General features: G+C 45.5%; 1 protein-coding gene across 3 annotated transcripts in view; it reads right to left on the bottom strand.

The window, feature by feature from the left end:
* Positions 1-20,006, bottom strand: part of LOC140720955 (NACHT, LRR and PYD domains-containing protein 3-like) — a 320,684-nt gene that overhangs the window by 40,548 nt on the left and 260,130 nt on the right. The window contains exon 1 of one of the 3 annotated variants that reach the window (XM_073035818.1): positions 5,988-6,152. The exons of 1 other annotated variant lie outside the window; for it this stretch is intronic. The gene's annotated coding sequence lies outside the window, so the exon portion shown is untranslated. Of the gene's footprint in view, positions 1-1,377; positions 1,540-5,987; positions 6,153-20,006 lie in introns of those variants that run through there. One more of the 3 variants, XM_073035820.1, reaches the window with a different exon arrangement.

Here is a 20,006-nt window from a genome sequence, read left to right on the forward strand (position 1 = left end):
CGGATGGGTTCAGTCCCAGCCTCACCACCTCATCCCGCTACTAGGACCACAGCACCAGGGGCTGAGCGGCGGCTCAACTCAGGAGCTTCGGTGTGAAAGTCCCACAACCCGGACCCACCCAGCAGGTTCTGGCCGGGAAGCGGTGGGAAGCCGGCTTTTCAGGGACATAACAGGGATTACTGCCCAATGTAGCTCGGGACCGGCCTCAATTCTCACCTGCGGGATCTCGTTGGTCTCGCCCCACAGAGAATGATCGTTCCCCCGGCTCCCCGCCTCAGGGGGCGAGGTCACTCTCCTGATCCCAACTCCACACGATCCCCCACATCCATCCAAAAAAAAAATCACTGCCCGTCGCCTGACTGAGCATGCGCAATGTGATGGTATCTCATAGCGCGGGGGCAGGGCCTCAGAAAAAAAAACCTGCAGATGCTGCCGATCTGCGGTAAAAAGGGAGCGGGAAACAGGGTCGTGTGATGGACCCATGTTCTCTCATTTATACCCGTGACTCTGCTTCTCGCTCCTCACACGCTACCTGATCCACCCGCCACATTTTCCACTTTTCAAATTAACACCAGCTACGTTTTTAATTTTTCTCTCTGTATCATTCCCATCCCATCCCTGTACCCACTAGGTCACTGAAATACGGGTTTGATTCCCATTACTGTCTAACAGATGATTCAGACCCAAAAAGGAATTGTGTAGTTTTCATTCAAATCACTTCTATGTTTACAAACACTAATTTCTATTCACATCCTCTGAGCTCACTGGACAGGAACACTGAAACATCAAGTGAGAAACGGTAGGAAGAGGCCATTCAGCCCCTTTAACCAATGACAATATGATAGCAGCTCTCCCATCTCAGCCACATTTCTTCCCAATCCTCATTGACTCGATCCCTTCAGTCTCCACCCATCTCCCAGCCTCTTTATTCAGTGAGGGTGATCATTGAGTCTTCACCGCCTCTGTGGTGGGGATTTACAAACATTCACTAACCCTGGAGTGGAGACATTTCCCCTCATCTCAGTCCGGGACAGTCCACCCCCTTTTTCTGAGACTGGGATCCCTGATTCAACCGATAATGATGTTGTGCATTTCAATGAGTTCACCTCTCAGTCCTCGATTCTCTAAATAAAAGGGTTATCACATTTGATCTTTCTTCATATGATGTCCCCACCACTCCAGGGATCAGTCTGGTGAATCTTCATTGCACTCTCTATAACAAATACTCTCTGACGTCTTTGTTAATCCTCTGTGGAATTAAGTTCCATGGACTGCAGTCCGAATCACTCACCTCCCACTCCTGTCCACCTTCCCACCTCCCCCTTCACCTGGATCTGCCTCTCACTCCCCAGCTCTTGCCCCATCCCCACACCTCACCTCTTTTCTCTGATTATTTCCCGTCTCTCTCAGTCCAGAGGGAGAGTCTCGGCCCGAAATGTTGACGGTCCATTTCCCTCCACAGATGCTGCCCAACCCACTGAGTTCCTCCGGCAGTTTGTTCTTTGCTCTGTATAACCCGTGTTAGTATGGGGAGCGGGATTTTACACCATATTCCAGGTACAATCTCAACAAAGCACAAATAATTGTTAAAGTTATTTTCATTCTTATACCCAGTAACTCTTGCAATAAATACAATGCACCTTTGTCCTCCCTCCCTACCAACTGCACATCAGTCCATCCCCATTGAATCACACTCAGGATTGCGGTCTGTACTACAGAAGTGTGTGATTTCACATTTCCCACATTGGGCTCCAGCTGACCTGTTGTTCCCACTCACTTATTTTGCCTCCATAATCGCGAAACCTTTCGACAAAAGACACAGAGCATAGAACAGTACAGCACAGGAACAGGCCCTTCGGCCCACAATGTTGTATTCAAACTATTCAGTTAATCAAATTGCCAACTAAACTAATCCCTTCTGCCTGCACAATTTCCCCTCACATTCATGTGTCTATCTAAACATCTCTGAAAAGTCCCCGATATACCTGCCGCTGTCATCGCACCAGGCAGCACATTCCACCAAACCACCCCTCTGTGTAAAAAAAAACACTTTCCCCTCACATCTCCTTTCAAACAACCCCCCTCATCTTAAATGCATGCATCTTGATCTTGACATTTCTACCCCGGGTAAATAGTTATTCTCTGTCTACTCTATCTATGTGTCTCGTAACCTTATAAACCTCCATCGTCTTACCCTAGCCTGCGTGGGTCCAGAGAAAACTGTCGAAGAAATCTCATAATCTTATACACCTCCATCCTCTTATTCCTGCGCCGCCCAGGAGAAAACAACACTAGTTTGTCCAGCCTCTCGTTATAGCTCATGCCCTCTAATCCAGGCAGTATCCTGGTAAACCTCTTCTGCACCCTCTCCAAAGCCCCGACATCCTTCCGAGAATGGGGGCAACCAGAACTGTATGAAACACTTCAGATGTGGCCTAACTCAAGTTTTATGAAGCTGCAACATAACTTCCTGAATTTGGAATGCAATACCTTCACTAATAGAGGCAAGCATGCCATTTGCCTTCTTAACCACCGTGTCAATCGGTGTAGCCACTTTGAGGGAGCGATGAACTTGGGACTCCAAGATCCCTCTGCTCATTGACACTGTTAAGGGTCTTGTACTTAACAGTATATTATCTCTTTATAATTGACCTACCGAGATGCCAAGATGATCTTCACTATTCAAATCTCAGAGTTTTCGCAGGTACTGTTGAAATTATTGACAAGTGTGCATGTACAGGAAGATGCAGGTACAGAATAACACTGACTTGCAGCAACATCACAGGCAAGTACATTCAGATAACACATGGAACATAATTTATACAATTCTATGTCATTATCAATATAGTAATACAAGTTTTATATCATTAACAATATACAAATATATATTTTGTGTCAATAATCATAAATATACATTCTCTGTCATTAACAATGTACAAATATACATTTTTTTCAAGAACAGACTTGGAAATGTTGAATTTGGTCCCTCAGCCAAATTGTTGACACAGTTTTGGAAAAACTGGGCTCCAAGCAGCGGTCCCTACTACACCCACTGGGATATCCTGCAGACCCAAGAAGAGTCTGGTTATTCCTTCTCATTAAATACACAGACAACAAGAATAGGAACAGGCCACTCAGCCCATCCAGTCCATCCTGTCATTCAATAGGACCCAAGACAAGTCCTTCCTTGCCCCCAACACCACTCCAATCCACTTTGCCCAGACCATTAGACCCACTTGCAGCTCAGTCTGCCGGTGCTTGCCCCATCCCCCCCCCACCCCCGAAGTGGTGAACATCTCTGCTCGCCACCACCGTGGACTCAGACATTTCCACAGACGAGCCACTCATGTCCCTTTCCCACTGTCAATGGGCTCCTTCCCCCATCCTCCGCCTGGATCCACCACTGGAATAAACATCCTCTCAGACTCCACCCTGTCCACCCCCTCACACACCTTCTTTATCCTCTCAGTAAAATCCCTCACACTCGCCCTTCTGCCGAGATCCCTCCATATGGGGCTAGCATCAAGCCGATGAACCGAGCGGTATCCTCCTACCTGTCAGCAATACATCAGACTCCGGCCGCAGGAGACGCTTCACAAACGCCCCCAACTTCCCTCGGAAGGGAAGTGGAAATAAATCAATAAGCAGGACATTTACTTGAGGTTTGTTCCGCTTTGACGGGGAGTTCGATGCGGGAGCAGGAGATGAAGGCAGCTGAGGTAACGCCCTCTCAGCTGCTCTGTCTCTGCTATTGGGTGTAACCAGTGATAAACATGGCTTCACACCTATGTGAAGAGTGTAACTCCTCTGTTGATTGTAGGGTGGGGTGGGTGGGTCAGGTAATTGATACCTTAGGCGGTAAAGTTCGACCGTCTCAACGCCAGTGTGACGTACGGAACTGCACACGTGACGTCAGATCCCGTTGTGGGGAAGCCGCACATGACATCAAGCATGTGGCGTGGTTATTAAATTTGAACATAAAGTGGACAATGATTATATCATAAACAGAATACATGATAAATATAGATGTTTTCAGTCAATATCAGACTAGTAAATATTGCATTTTGTCCCTCAGATAAATTGCTAATGCAGACAAGGATCAGCCATGCTCCAGGTGTCTGTCCCCACAGCACCCACTGGGACAGCCTGCTGGCCTAAGGTGGGTCTGTTTACTCCGTTGTTTAAACCCAGATACGTTAAACAAAAGACAGCCACTGGGTCCCCCCAGCCCATTGTGTCATATAGTATGATCTTGACTTGCTCTCAAAATCACCCCCACAGCGCACTTGCAGGGCAACACTTTACCAGTGTCCGCTACAAATATACTGAAGCCTTCTTCGTCCTCGCCACTTCAGAGGAGATAACCCCCCTGCACTCCCACTTCAATGCGTCACCCTTGCAGCTCCGCCAACCGTTGTATCTTTCCCGGGAGTCGGGTTAGGAATGCCCACATCCCCATTGGTTGGTATACTAATTTGGCATTTGCTATCACCAATGAGAGACAAGTAAATTTCACGTCACTTCACGAGACATACCGGGCACACTCAGCATGCTTGAATCGTCTCAACGTCAGCCCGGGAGAGTGAGGGAGACGAAGCTCCGCAAGAGGGCGCGCGTGGGGCAGTGGGCGGGGCGGTGAGCTGGAGCGCGCGGTAGATGGGGAGACTGTAGAGTCAGTAACAGGGAACGGGAAGCGCGTCCCTCGGTCCCGTACCGCGCTGGCCAGCTCACCGAATGAGTTATGGTCGATCTGCAACCCGCTGGGGTACAACATTAACGCACAAATCTCGATGTATATACTTAATCAATGTAATATTTCTTTTCAGTTCCACAATATAATTGATATGCAGAAGTTGTATTGGCTTGCACTAATTAAACTGTCAGAACTTTTCTAATCAACACAACAAATGCATAACTGGACCACTCGGCCCTCAGAAACTACTACTGATCTGATTTAAACTTTCTTTACGCGTTCCCCATGTTCATCTCGATAAACTTCAACCCCACTCTTTACAAAGAAACTGGGCTTTGAATGGAATCACAGGCTTTACTTTCCCTGGTCAGTGAGTATAAAGAGATCACAACTCCCACAATTAAAACCGGCAAAAAATAGGAGGGTGAGAATGGGAGTGAGGGAGGAAGGGGAAACTGTTGCTGCATTTCACTACATGATGCCCTGTCCACAGCCAACCCTTCCAAAGTGTCTCTTAACATTGCATCTACCTTAACATCAACTCCTCCATCACCTGACCGAACACGCTGCTTCCCATCCCGAAATCACTGAGTTTAAATCGACCCCGGCAGCTCCAGCAGTCCTGGCTGCAAGGACGTTCGTTCATCTCAAGTACAGATATAACCCGTGCCTTTGATCCATGGTCAGATGGGAACATTGCAAAACCTATTGCTGCTTAATCACATATTCATAGGTTCTGACAATTTATTTGTAGAAAAATACTTGATGACTAGAGGGTATGTAAATCAAAATTATTCGTTGACATTTGCTAGTTAGGACTGAATGAAATGTGGTGCCGGGACATTTGGCTTCAAGAGGGTTTGCTCTTAGCAGAGGCTTGCACGACGATATACTCGAGGGCAAGTATATCATTGCAGTTTGCAATAGACAGAGGAGTCAATGACATGTTGCTGTAGTTCATGGTAATTCCACATTTCTGCTATCACTACAGCAGGAAGCGCTGCCGTGTCTCATAAAGGGAGAAAATTCTCAACGCATTTTGAGATTATTATGACCTAACACAGCCAAGCAAGGAAACATCAGAAGTGATGTTTGAAATGAGCAAACGATATGAGGGAATGTGCGTTGCTTCACGGAGCTGAGATGCTGACAGCACATTAGCAGATCTAGAATGATTGCAACTGGCATAACTGTCAGTTCTACATTTTTTCAGTCCCGCTCCAGCTATTTCCTATTTTCCTTGGTACAGAAATGTAATGTCTAAAGGACCAGTGTTAGAGTAAATGAGACTCACCAAACTTTCTCCTGACTGAATTACTGGAATCTCCGAGTCAGATGGGTTCTCTCCAGTTGGTGCTCTCAGTCCTCGGGCTGGTTCACTTGTTGCTGTTCCCTCGTCTTCAGTCGTGGTTTGCTTCCAGTCGTGGAGTTTTCTTCCAATAAATCTCTCACCGCAGATCTAACTTTAACCAGACAGATAATGAAGTATGTAACTAATACAAACGAGAACAAAGCATTAACCTGACATTTAAATCTTGAACGCATATATCATGATGCAAGTGAAGAAATCTAGAACTATCCCTCACACTTTACAAAGCCTGACATGGGATGCAAAGGAAAACACACGAAATGCTGGAGGAACTGATCAGGCTAGGCAGCATCTGTATGTCGACTCTACTCTCTTCCATAGATTCTGCCTTGCCTGCTGAGTTCCTCCAGCATTTTGTATGTGCTGCTTGGATTTCCAGCATCTGAAGATTTTCTATTGTTTGTGATGGGATACAAAGAAGTCATCACTCAGTCATGGTATAAGATACAAGTCATAATATATAGGAGTAGAATTAGGTGATTCGGTCATTCTAGTCTGCTCCATAATCAATCATATAACCATATAACCATATAACAATCACAGCACGGAAACAGGCCATTCCGGCCCTCCTAGTCCGTGCCGAACTCTTAATCTCACCTAGTCCCACCTACCCGCACTCAGCCCATAACCCTCCACTCCTTTCCTATCCATATACCTATCCAATTTTACCTTAAATGACACAACTGAACTGGCCTCTACTACTTCTACAGGAAGCTCATTCCACACAGCTATCACTCTGTGAGTAAAGAAATACCCCCTCGTGTTTCCCTTAAACTTTTGCCCCCTAACTCTCAAATCATGTCCTCTCGTTTGAATCTCCCCTACTCTCAATGGAAACAGCCTATTCACGTCAACTCTATCTATCCCTCTCAACATTTTAAATACCTCGATCAAATCCCCCCTCAACCTTCTACGCTCCAATGAATAGAGACCTAACTTGTTCATCCTTTCTCTGTAACTAAAGTGCTGAAACCCAGGTAACATCCTAGTAAATCGGCTCTGCACTCTCTCTAATTTATTGATATCTTTCCTATAATTCGGTGACCAGAACTGTACACAATATTCCAAATTTGGCCTTACCAATGCCTTGTACAATTTTAACATTACATCCCAACTTCTGTACTCAATACTCTGATTTATAAAGGCCAGCGTTCCAAAAGCCTTCTTCACCACCCTATCTACATGAGACTCCACCTTCAGGGAACTATGCACTGTTATTCCTAGATCTCTCTGTTCCACTGCATTCCTCAATGCCCTACCATTTACCCTGTATGTTCTATTTGGATTATTCCTGCCAAAATGTAGAACCTCACACTTCTCAGCATTAAACTCCATCTGCCAACGTTCAGCCCATTCTTCTAACCGGCATAAATCTCCCTGCAAGCTTTGAAAACCCACCTCATTATCCACAACACCTCCTACCTTAGTATCATCAGCATACTTACTAATCCAATTTACCACCCCATCATCCAGATCATTTATGTATATTACAAACAACATTGGGCCCAAAACAGATCCCTGAGGCACCCCGCTAGTCACCGGCCTCCATCCCGATAAACAATTATCCACCACTACTCTCTGGCATCTCCCATCTAGCCACTGTTGAATCCATTTTATTACTCCAGCATTAATACCTAACGACTGAACCTTCTTAACTAACCTTCCATGTGGAACTTTGTCAAAGGCCTTGCTGAAGTCCATATAGACTACATCCACTGCCTTACCCTCGTCAACATTCCTCGTAACTACTTCAAAAAATTCAATAAGGTTTGTCAAACATGACCTTCCACGCACAAATCCATGCTGACTACTCCTAATCAGATCCTGTCTATCCAGATAATTATAAATACTATCTCTAAGAATACTTTCCATTAATTTACCCACCACTGATGTCAAACTGACAGGTCTATAATTGCCAGGCTTACTTCTAGAACCCTTTTTAAACAATGGAACCACATGAGCAATACGCCAATCCTCCGGCACAATCCCTGTTTCTAATGACATCTGAAAGATCTCCGTCAGAGCTCCTGCTATCTCTACACAAACTTCCCTCAAGGTCCTGGGGAATATCCGGTCAGGACCCGGAGATTTATCCACTTTTAAATTTCTTAAAAGCGCCAGTACTTCCACCTCTTTAATTGTCATAGGTTCCATAACTTCCTTACTTGTTTCCCACACCTTACACCATTCAATATCCTTCTCCTTAGTGAATACCGAAGAGAAGAAATCGTTCAAAATCTCTCCCATCTCCCTCGGCTCCACACATAGCTGACCACCCTGATTCTCTAAGGGACCAATTTTATCCCTCACTATCCTCTTGCTTTTAATATAACTGTAGAAGCCTTTCGGATTTACTTCCACCTTATTTGCCAAACCAAACTCGTAACTTCTTTTAGCTTTTCTAATCTCTTTCTTAAGTTTCCTTTTACATTCTTTATATTCCTCGAGCAATTCCTTTACTCCATGCTGCCTATATCTATTGTAGACATCCCTCATTTTTCGAACCAAGTTTCTAATATCCCTTGAAAACCATGGCGCTTTCAAACCTTTAACCTTTCCTTTCAACCGAACAGGAACATAAAGATTCTGTACCCTCATAATTTCACCCTTAAATGACCTCCATTTCTCTATTACATCCTTCCCATAAAACAACTTGACCCATTCCACTCTCTCTAAATCCCTGCGCATCTCCTCAAAGTTAGCCTTTCTCCAATCAAAAATCTCAACTCTAGGTCCAGTCCTGTCCTTCTCCATAATTATATTGAAGCTAATGCTATTGTGATCACTGGACCCGAAGTGCTCCCCAACACATACATCTGTCAGCTGACCTATCGCATTCCCTAACAGGAGATCCAACACTGCCCCATCTCTAGTCGGTACTTCTATGTATTGTTGCAAAAAGCTATCCTGCACACATTTCACAAACTCTAAACCATCCAGCCCTTTTACAGAATGAGCTTCCCAATCTATGTGTGGAAAATTAAAATCTCCCACAATCACCACCTTGTGTTTACTACAAATATCTGCTATCTCCTTACACATTTGCTCTTCCAACTCACGCTCCCCATTAGGTGGCCTATAATACACTCCTATCAGTGTTACTACACCTTTCCCATTCCTCAATTCCACCCAAATAGCCTCCCTAGAGGAGCTCTGTAATCTATCCTTCCAAAGCACCGCCATAAGATTTTCTCGGACAAGCAATGCAACACCTCCTCCTCTGGCCCCTCCTACTCTATCACACCTGAAGCAACTAAATCCAGGAATATTTAGTTGCCAATCACACCCTTCCTGCAACCATGTTTCACTAATAGCTACAACATCATAATTCCAGGTATCAATCCACACTTTAAGCTCATCCACCTTTCTTACAATGCTCCTAGCATTAAAATAGATACATTTAAGATACTCTCCACCTCCTCCTCTCTTTTCATCCCTAGCAATGCATTCAAATTTATTATCCTTTTCTTTCTTCTCCCCTACAACTTCGGGCTGAGCGCATCCCTCCTCCATCACCTGCCTGTCCTCCCTCACACACGGTCTACTTACTTGCTCTACTGGTGAACTAACCTCCTCTCCCATAGTTTCCTCAAATTGATTTCCGCCCCCCCATCTTACTAGTTTAAAGTCTGCCCCGTAGCCCTAGCAAACCTCCCCGCTAGGATATTGGTCCCCCCAGGATTCAAGTGTAACCCGTCCTTCTTGAACAGGTCACGCCTGCCCCAGAAGAGGTCCCAATGATCCAGAAACTTGAATCCCTGCCCCCTGCTCCAATCCCTCAACCACGCATTCATCCTCCACCTAATTCCATTCCTACTCTCACTGTCGCGTGGCACAGGCAGTAATCCCGAGATTACTACCTTTGCGGTCCTTCTTCTTAACTGCCTTCCTAACTCCCTATACTCTCGTTTCAGGACCTCTTCCCCTTTCCTACCTATGTCATTGGTACCTACATGTACCACGACCTCTGGCTCCTCACCCTCCCACTTCAGGATATCTTGGACGCGATCAGAAACGTCCCGGACCCTGGCACCAGGGAGGCAAACTACCATCCGGGACTCCCGATCACCTCCACAGAACCGCCTGTCTGAACCCCTGACTATCGAATCCCCTATTACTATGGTCCTCTTTCTTCTATCCCTACCCTTCTGAGCTACAGGGCCGTCCTCTGTGCCGGAGGCCCGGCCACTGTCACTTCCTCCAGGTAGGCTGTCCCCCCCAACAGTACTCAAACATGAGTACTTATTCTCAAGGGGTACAGCCACTGGGGTACTCTCTAGTACATGCCCCTTCCCCTTCCTGACCGTGACCCACCTATCTGCCTCCCGTGGCCCCGGAGTGACCACCTGCCTGTAACTCCTCTCTATCACCTCCTCACTCTCCCTGACCAGGCGAAGGTCATCGAGCTGCAGCTCCACTTCCCTAATTTGGTCCCTCAGGAGCTGCAGTTCGGCGCACCTGGCGCAGATGTGGACGTCCGGGAGGCTCGGAGACTCCAGAATCTCCCACATCCGACACCGAGAACAACAAGCTGCCCTCACACTCATACTTCCCGAATAACTGAAAATAACAAGAACTAAAAGATAAGCCTACTGTGCCCTCTTCCGCCTAAGCCCTCTGAGCCCAAGCCCTACACTCTGCTCCCGACTCACTCCGCTGCCCGCTGCTTAAGGCTGCGTTCTTTTTATATCTTCCCTCCTTCCCAGGCCTCCTTCACGCGCCTGCGCAGTCCCGCCTCTCAGAACTCCGATCTGAGAAGCAATTTGAAAATGGCCGCCGCCGCACTTCTTCTCAAAGCCTCGCTGTCCTCTTCCAAAAGAGAACTGCCTCACTCCTTCTCTCCTTTTTATATCTTCCCTCCTTCCCAGGCCTCCTTCACGCGCCTGCGCAGTCCCGCCTCTCAGAACTCCGATCTGAGAAGCAATTTGAAAATGGCCGCCGCCGCACTTCTTCTCAAAGCCTCGCTGTCCTCTTCCAAAAGAGAACTGCCTCACTCCTTCTCTCCTTTTTATATCTTCCCTCCTTCCCAGGCCTCCTTCACGCGCCTGCGCAGTCCCGCCTCTCAGAACTCCGATCTGAGAAGCAATTTGAAAATGGCCGCCGCCGCACTTCTTCTCAAAGCCTCGCTGTCCTCTTCCAAAAGAGAACTGCCTCACTCCTTCTCTCCTTTTTATATCTTCCCTCCTTCCCAGGCCTCCTTCACGCGCCTGCGCAGTCCCGCCTCTCAGAATTCCGATCTGAGAAGCAATTTGAAAATGGCCGCCGCCGCACTTCTTCTCAAAGCCTCGCTGTCCTCTTCCAAAAGAGACATAATCATGGTGGATTATTTTCCAACACTGTATTCTTGCTTCCCTGCTATAATTCTCAGCCTATTTAGCAATCCAGAACATGAATATACCAAGCGATCACCTCCATCACCCTTTATAGACAATAGGTGCAGAAGTAGACCTTTCGGCCCTTCGAGCCTGCACCGCCATTTTGAAATCATGGCTGATCAACTACTATCAATACCCGGTTCCTGCCTTGTCCCCATATCCCTTGATTCCCCTATCCATAAGATACCTATCTAGCTCCTTCTTGAAAGCATCCAGAGAATTGGCCTCCACTGCCTTCCGAGGCAGTGCATTCCTGACCCCCACAACTCTCTGGGAGAAGAAGTTTTTCCTTAACTGTGTCCTAAATGACCTACCCCTTATTCTCAAACCATGCCCTCTGGTACTGGACTCTCCCAGCATCTGGAACATATTGCCTGCCTCTATCTTGTCCAATCCCTTAATAATCTTATATGTTGCAATCAGATCCCCTCTCAATCTCCTTAATTCCAGCGTGTACAAACCCAGTCTCTCTAACCTCTCTGCGTAAGACAGTCCAGACATCCCAGGAATTAACCTCGTGAATCTACGCTGCACTTCCTCTACAGCCAGGATGTCCTTCCTTAACCCTGGATACCCTTTGTGGTAACAAATTCCACAGATCAACCAACCTTTGACTGAAGTAATATCTCTCATCTCACTTTTAAAGTGAAGCTTCTTTATTCTGAGGCAATACTGTCAGATCCCAGACTCTCCGCCTAATGAAGGCATCTACATTCCCACTGCATCCAGACTTGTTGTTATTCAGTTGGTGTAAATAATCATCCCCGCCCTAACTCCACATCCCCTACAACCAACCCCCAACCACCATTCCTCTGAACTCCGCTGAACACAAGCCCAGGGCCATCAAATGCTCCTCGTGCATAATGCTTATCATTCTCCAGATTATTTTGTGAACCTTGTTAGCAACAACTGTACTGAATACATTTCCGGGAAAAACGGGACAATTGGGACCAGGATAATGTACTGGGAAAAGCTTTGGTTTCTTTACTCTTCTATCAACTCAAACGAGCGCTGGTGCACTGGTCGATTTAAAATGAGATTTAAAATGTTACAGGGTGAATGTAATAAAGAGAAACTGGAATCACTAGAAAAGCTCAGCAGATAAGGAGCAGCCGTGGGGAGAGGGACAATATTAGCGATTCGGTTTCCTGACCTTTCGTCAGAATGGATTCAAACATCATCCAGGTTTTAGTGGAAAATCTTGGGTTGCTCTCCATGGAGCGGTGGGGACTGAGGGAAGATCTGGTAGAGGTTTATAAGATTATGAAAGACGTAGATAGAGTCGACAGGGAGTATCGTTTCGCTGTTTTGAAATGTCTAATACCAGCAATGAACGTGTGAGAGAGTAGATGCAAAGAAAATGTGAGGGTAAGTTGCTTTACTCAGAGAGGTGAGGATATCTGGAATGAGCTGTCTGTTATGGTGGTGGAAGCAAATACAATGGGCGCTTTTAAGAGACTTTAGATAGGCAGATGGGTGTGAGGAATATTGAGAGGATATGGACATTGTGTAGGAAGGAGTCATTTTTTTTTGGGGCGGGGGTTGATTTACTTTTCAGCTGGTTCGGCACACCATTGTGGCCAAAGGGCCTGTTCCTGTGATGTACTGTTCCAAGTTCTGTTCCATCTTCAGCATCTCGAGTTTCTCTTTGACTCCCACTGGCAGATAGACAGGTGACAGTGAAGGGGAATTTCCAAATGTGAATTGATTTCTGGAACCACGGTCTATTTCTGCTGGTGCAAACACAGAACAGCGTATTTCACCACAGCCTCTCCCTCTGAGGGATGGAATGGGAATTCATTCTCTGCTTTGCTTCCAAAGGAACTTCAGAACCAAATATCTGAGCACAGAACAGAGATACTCGCTTAACATCTCATAAACCTGGACAACTTGATCCCCTGATTCATTTTATCTGAGTCAAAACAGGTGAGGTATCCCAAGATCCAACCTCAGAGGGTCACAGCCCACACCGAGAGCCTCGCACATCTTTTCCACATCTCACACTGAGAGATTCACGCTACCAATATCCAGCCACCGGAGACGTCTGCTTCTTTGCGGAAGGAGAAACATCTAACACCGACGTAGACCGAAGCCCAAACACTGACAGTCCCATACTCCTGGAGACCACATACCAAGATTGTATCTCAAGCATCAACTCTCCCAGGGCTCTTTGCTGCCGGTAATATGCGGCAGTGTCTCAGCTAATCCAAGTTCAAAAACTTACACTCCCACACCAACCCGTGACAGAACTGGAGACTGATGATCCTTTGTCTGGACGGGGATCGGCCGGGAAACATGGGCATTGGGTCACAAAGAGGGTGCGGATACATTTCAACTTGTCTCCAGAGTTACATTGAGCATATTTGTTCATTATTTTATTGCTGAGTGCATATTTTCAATATATTATTTTAAATATAAAATTGAAAATATAGCATTGGAAACTCAGTGCAGAAGATTTCATTTTGTTCTTTTGATGAAGAAACGATTGACTAACTGCAAGGTGTTTGACACCCAGAACAGAATTGCATAAATTCAATCCCTACAATTTTCTTCATTCCATCCCGGACAGTAAATGCTGAAAACATCCTCGTATCTGAGGCCACTCTCTCTCCGCTGAGAGTCAGCAACCAGAGAGCGATAAACATGTTCAACACTCTCTGCAGCTCTGGTGAGCTGTTGCCCTGGTGACGGAGGAAGTGGCTCGCAAAGATAACCGAGCGGGGAAATACCAAACTCAGTGTGACACGTTCTCGGTTTCATTGTGACAAAGATGAACCGAACATTCAGCCATTTTGTAATGGTGGTACTAAAATTCCAGCGGTTGTTTTTACCCTGTTGAGGTGCATTCAGTAAATCTCATGGTAGTTCCAGCTCTACAGAATTCTCAGCAGTGCAGACGCTGGTCCAAAAATAAAATCACGTTGTTGGATTCGACCTGTCTGCAATAAATGTTGATTACGTGTAGAAGTTTCAATTGAGATTCGCAGAACCCTTGGAGCACAGACACAGGACTGTTACCCATCCAGTTCGTGCCATGTTCAGTGTGGTCCCATCTCCCTGCACCCAGACCATAGCCCTCTATAACTCCCTCATTCATTTACCTACCCAAATATCTCTCAAATACTACAATTGAGCCTCCATCTCTTACTTCTGCTGGGAACTGGTTCCCCATTCGCACCACCCACTGAGTGAAGTAGTTCCCCCTCAGATTCCCCTTAAATGTGTCACCTTTTGCCCTAAATCCATGACCTTACCCAAACTGAGGGGAAAATTCCTACCTGTATTCACCCTATTTATACCATCATAGATTTCTATATCTCTAGCGGGGGTTCCCAACCCATGGACCCTTGCTTTAATTGTAGGGGCAAATGGCATAAAAAAGTTGGAGCCCTGCATATACCCCATCACTTCTCTGTATTCCAGGTAATTAAGTGCTAACCTGTTCAACCTAACACTATAATTACTTTCTGAAACACAAGCAATGTCCGTGTAATTTTCCGTGCTCTCTTTCACGCTTATCGATATCTTTCTTTCCAGCAGCTGACCGGAACTGCGCACAATTCCGCATATTTTGGAATCACGGTGTCTTTTGCAACTTCAGCATTAATATCCCAACCCCTCTTCTTAATAGCCTGCGTTATAAAGGTCAATATGCCCTAAACTCTCTTTACGACTCTGCTGCTGCCTTAAAGGAATTGTGGATCTGTAACACCCACGCCGGGACAATCAGGCTCAAAACAGTCATTTCCCCCAAGCAGTAGATAGATAGATACTTTATTCATCCCCATGGGGAAATTCAACCTTTTTTCCAATGTCCCATACACTTGTTGTAGCAAAAACTAATTACATACAATACTTAACTCAGTAAAAATATGATATGCATCTAAATCACTAACTCAAAAAGCATTAATAATAGCTTTAAAAAAGTTCTTAAGTCCTGGCGGTTGAATTGTAAAGCCTAATGGCATTGGGGAGTATTGACCTCTTCATCCTGTCTGAGGAGCATTGCATCGATAGTAACCTGTCACTGAAACTGCTTCTCTGTCTCTGGATGGTGCTATGTAGAGGATGTTCAGGGTTTTTCATAATTGACCGTAGCCTACTCAGCGCCCTTCGCTCAGCTACCGATGTTAAACTCTCCAGTACTTTGCCCACGACAGAGCCCGCCTTCCTTACCAGCTTATTAAGACATGAGGTGTCCCTCTTCTTAATGCTTCCTCCCCAACACGCCACCACAAAGAAGAGGTAAGCCTGATCAACACCTATACTCACTAACCCACTACTAGTTTCCTGACAGTTCTAGGGACTCCTGTGCATAAATTAACTTTATGGATAGAAAATCAGTATCAGATTCCATATGTCCAGACTCTCCTGTGCCTAACGTCACTTTAGGGACATAGAATCAATGTCAGTCTCACATGTCCAGACTCTCCTGTGCCTAACGTCACTTTAGGGACATAGAATCAATGTCAGTCTCCGTATGTCCAGACTCTCCTGTGCCTAACGTCACTTAATGGCAAGACAATCAATGTCAGTCTCCGTATGTCGAGATCTCCTGTGCCTAACATCACTTTAGGGACATACAATCAAAGTTTTTAAGCTATCGTACTTTATGTATTGTGTTTTGTTTATTATTGTGGTCTCTGTCATTTTGTTGTTTTTTTCTCTCTCCCCGTCCTGCTTCGAACACAGAGTAACAATTATTTTGTTCTGCTATACTGGAATGACATTACGCAAGCTTGAATCCTGAACCCTGGGAAAAATACAATGATGAACCACATTATCTGTACTCCCTCCTGATTTTATAAACTCCTACAATGTCACCTCCATTCTCCTCTGGAATGAAGATCCAACTTGGCCAACCTCTTCCTATGACTCGGCCCTCTAGTCCAGGCAGCATCTTCAGCAATCTCGTCAGCACCCTCTCCAGACTGATAACATCTGTACTACAGTAGGGTGAACACAACTGTACATAATACCCTGTGTAGCCGCACTAAAAATCTATATAACTACAATGCCCTAACTGATGGCCAGCATTATTAAAACCTTCTTTTTCACCTTTTATACTTGCACGTCCACTTTCAGTGACTGTACTCTTGTCACCCCAGGTCACTCTGTTCCACAACACCCGATGCTCTCTCGTTCACTATACCAGTCCTACCCAGTTGACAGTCCAAAATGCATCATCTCTCACTTGTCCAAGTTAAAAACCATTTGCCATTCCTCAGCCCATCTCAAAAACTGACCAAGATGTCTTTGAAATTCAATGTCACCTGTTGCCATAACAACCGGTCTCCCGAATTTAGTTTCCCTGTATGCACATGACTGTGTCGCCACCCACGGCTCTAATCTGCTAATGAAATTTGTCGACGACACTACATAGATTGGCCTCCTCTCAAGCAATAACGAGGTGGCCTACAGGGAAGAGGTCATCTCTCTGACACAGTGATGGCAAGATAACAGCCTTTCCCTCAATATCGCAAAAACAAAGGAGCTAGTTGTGGACTACAGGAGGAACGAAGACGGGTAAACCCCTATTGACATCAGTCGATCTGGGGCTGAGATAGTGAACAGCTTTAAGTTCCTCGGCATCCCCATCACCGAGGATCCCTCACTGTCTGTTCACATCATCTGTGTGCTGAAAAAGGCACATAAGCGCCTCTTTCACTTCAGACGGTTGAGGAAGTTCGGTATCGTAGAACATAGAATAGTACAGCATAGAATATAGAATTACATCATTTATTATCATTTGTTCCTTAAATCAGATTGCAAAAATGCTAATGTAACTCCTTTATTTAAAAAGGGCAATAGACAGAAGGCTGGGAATTATAGGCCAGTTAGCCTAACATCTGTGGTTGACAAAATGTTGGAATCGGTAATTAAGGAAACAGTAACAGGGCATTTGGATAAACATAGCTTAATAGGAAAATGTCAGCATGGCTTTACAAAAGGGAAGTCATGTTTGACAAATTTGTTGGAGTTCTTTGAGGACATAACATATAGGGTAGATAAAGGGGAACCAGTGGATGTGGTGTATTTGGACTTCCAAAAGGCATTTGACAAGGTGCCACACCAAAGATTATTACTTAAAGTAAAAAAATCATGGGATTGGGGATAATATTCTGGCATGGGTGGAGGATTGGCTTTCTAACAGAAAACAGAGAGTTGGGATAAATGTTTTATTCTCAGACTGGCAGTTAGTGACTAGTGGTGTTCCACAGGGGTCGGTGTTGGGACGCCAACTCTTTACAATCTATATTAATGATTTGGAGAAAGGGACTAAGTGCAACGTATCGAAATTTGCTGATGACACAAAGATGGGAGGGAGTGTAATGAGTGCGGAGGACATTGAAACCCTGCAGGGGGACATAGATAGGCTGAGTGATTGGGCAGACATTTTGCAGATGAAATATAATACTGACAAGTGTGAGGTCTTGCACTTTGGCAGGAAAAATAATAGAGCAACTTATTATCTAAATGGAGAGAAACTGGAAAGTGCTTCTGTGCAAAGCGATCTGGGGGTCCTGGTGCAGGAAACACAAAAAGTTAGTATGCAAGTGCAGCAGGTGGTCAAGAAGGCCAATGGAATGCTGGCTTTTATTGCTAGGGGGATGGAGTATAAGAACAGGGAGGTCTTACTGCAGTTGTACTGGGTATTGGTGAGACCACACCTGGAGTACAGCGTGCAGTTCTGTTGTCCATATTTAAGAAAGGACACACTGGCTCTCGAGGCAGTGCAGAGAAGGTTCACTAGGTTAATTCCGGGGATGGGTGGGTTGATGTATGATGAGAGGTTGAGTAGATTGGGACTCTACTCATTGGAGTTCCGAAGAATGAGAGGCGATCTTATTGAAACACATAAGATTGTGAAGGGGCTTGATCGGGTGGATGCGGGGAGAATGTTCCCAATGATGGGTGAAACTAGGACTAGGGGGCATAATCTTAAAATAAGGGGATGCCGTTCCAGGACTGAGATGCGGAGAAATCTCTTCACTCAGAGGGTAGTGGGGCTGTGGAATTTACTGCCCCAGAGAGCTGTGGAAGCTACTGCACTCAATAAATTCAAAACGGAGATAGATATTTTCCTGGATAAAAATGGCATTAGGGGACACGGTGAGCGAGCAGCTAAGTGGACATGAGGTTAGGTTTAGATCAGCCATGTGATCTCCTGGACCAGTTTTCGATAGCCTGGATGGGTCGGAGAGGAATTTTCCAGATTTTTTCTCCTCAATTGGCAACTCGGTTTTTTTCCCCGGGTGATCACATGGGTTTGGGCGGGATGAATAATAAAATAAAATGGGCGGCATGGTGCCCTGTTGGTTGGCACTGTTGCCTTGTGGGATTCCGTGAAAACTAGAGTTAAGATTGTATCAGCCATGATCTTGTTGAATGGCGGAGCAGGCTTGAGGGGCCGATTGGCCTACTCCTGCTCCTATCTCTTATGTTCTTATGTAAATCCCTTCATAACCTAACAGTATATTTTCTGCCCTTCTGTAAGTATACTCGGGTTATCTCAATGACTGGTTATTAGTTGCAACATGCACGAAGTTATAATTTTATATATAAGATTGTCTTATTATTAATAAGAGTGAATCCTGACATAGTTGCTGACCATCAGTAGTCTTATAAATGCAGAATTAAATCTGTCCTTGAAGCTGGTAGTACATGCATTCAGCCTTTTATATCTGCTCCATGAGAGAATGAAAGAGAGAATGTTAGTGTGGTTTATGGTTCAGCTGCAAGGCTTTGGGAAGGTGAAGAAGCATCTTGCTAACTTGATTGAGTTCTTCCAGGAAGTGACAAAGCTGATGCATGAAGTTGCACAGTGGATCTTGCCTACTTGGATATTAGGCGGGTGTTTGACAAGGTCCCACATGGGAGTCTCATACAGAAAATTAACATGCTTGACCTTTTGGATTCATAGTCACCTTCCCCTTAGCAGACATATAGTAGTGAGGCTTAACCTGGCTGGCGATCTTTGACCAGTCATGTTCCACAAGGAACCACACTGGGATCGGCCATGTACACACATATGTCCTTTTCCCCAAGACTGTCCGCAAAACCTACCCAACAATGCTTTACCAGAAGGACTGCTTTGCCAGAAACGAACCACTCCAAATCCACCCACTCACCTATTTCAATTTAGGATGGGAGTAAATGCTGGGGCTGTCAACGAGAGTGGCCTCTCAGAGATGCTCTCTCCATCCTGGCGAAAACATTTCCCTTAATTCGTATCCCAGAAATGCTGTCTTCATCTGGACAGTTGCATTTCCTCCGATACACATCCTGGAAATTCTTGAAACATGTAGTACGTTTACTGTAGTGGGATCACGGGTGCCCCACTACCATAAGTACCACACCCATACATTTCTCCTCTCCTCTAACCAATCTCTATACTTATAACCCTCCAACAAAGCCTCACATTTACCCTTCCCCGTACTACATTCTGTGAACACATCACCCTCACATTTCACTCACCCACTCCTTGTTGGGGACTTGACAATTGCATGTTTGATGAGCTGCCGAGCTGACAGGCAGTCGCCTCACTTGTGCTAGTTCCGGGGTCCTG

The sequence above is a fragment of the Hemitrygon akajei genome, unplaced genomic scaffold, assembly GCF_048418815.1.
Source record: "Hemitrygon akajei unplaced genomic scaffold, sHemAka1.3 Scf000048, whole genome shotgun sequence".
Lineage (NCBI taxonomy): Eukaryota > Metazoa > Chordata > Chondrichthyes > Myliobatiformes > Dasyatidae > Hemitrygon > Hemitrygon akajei.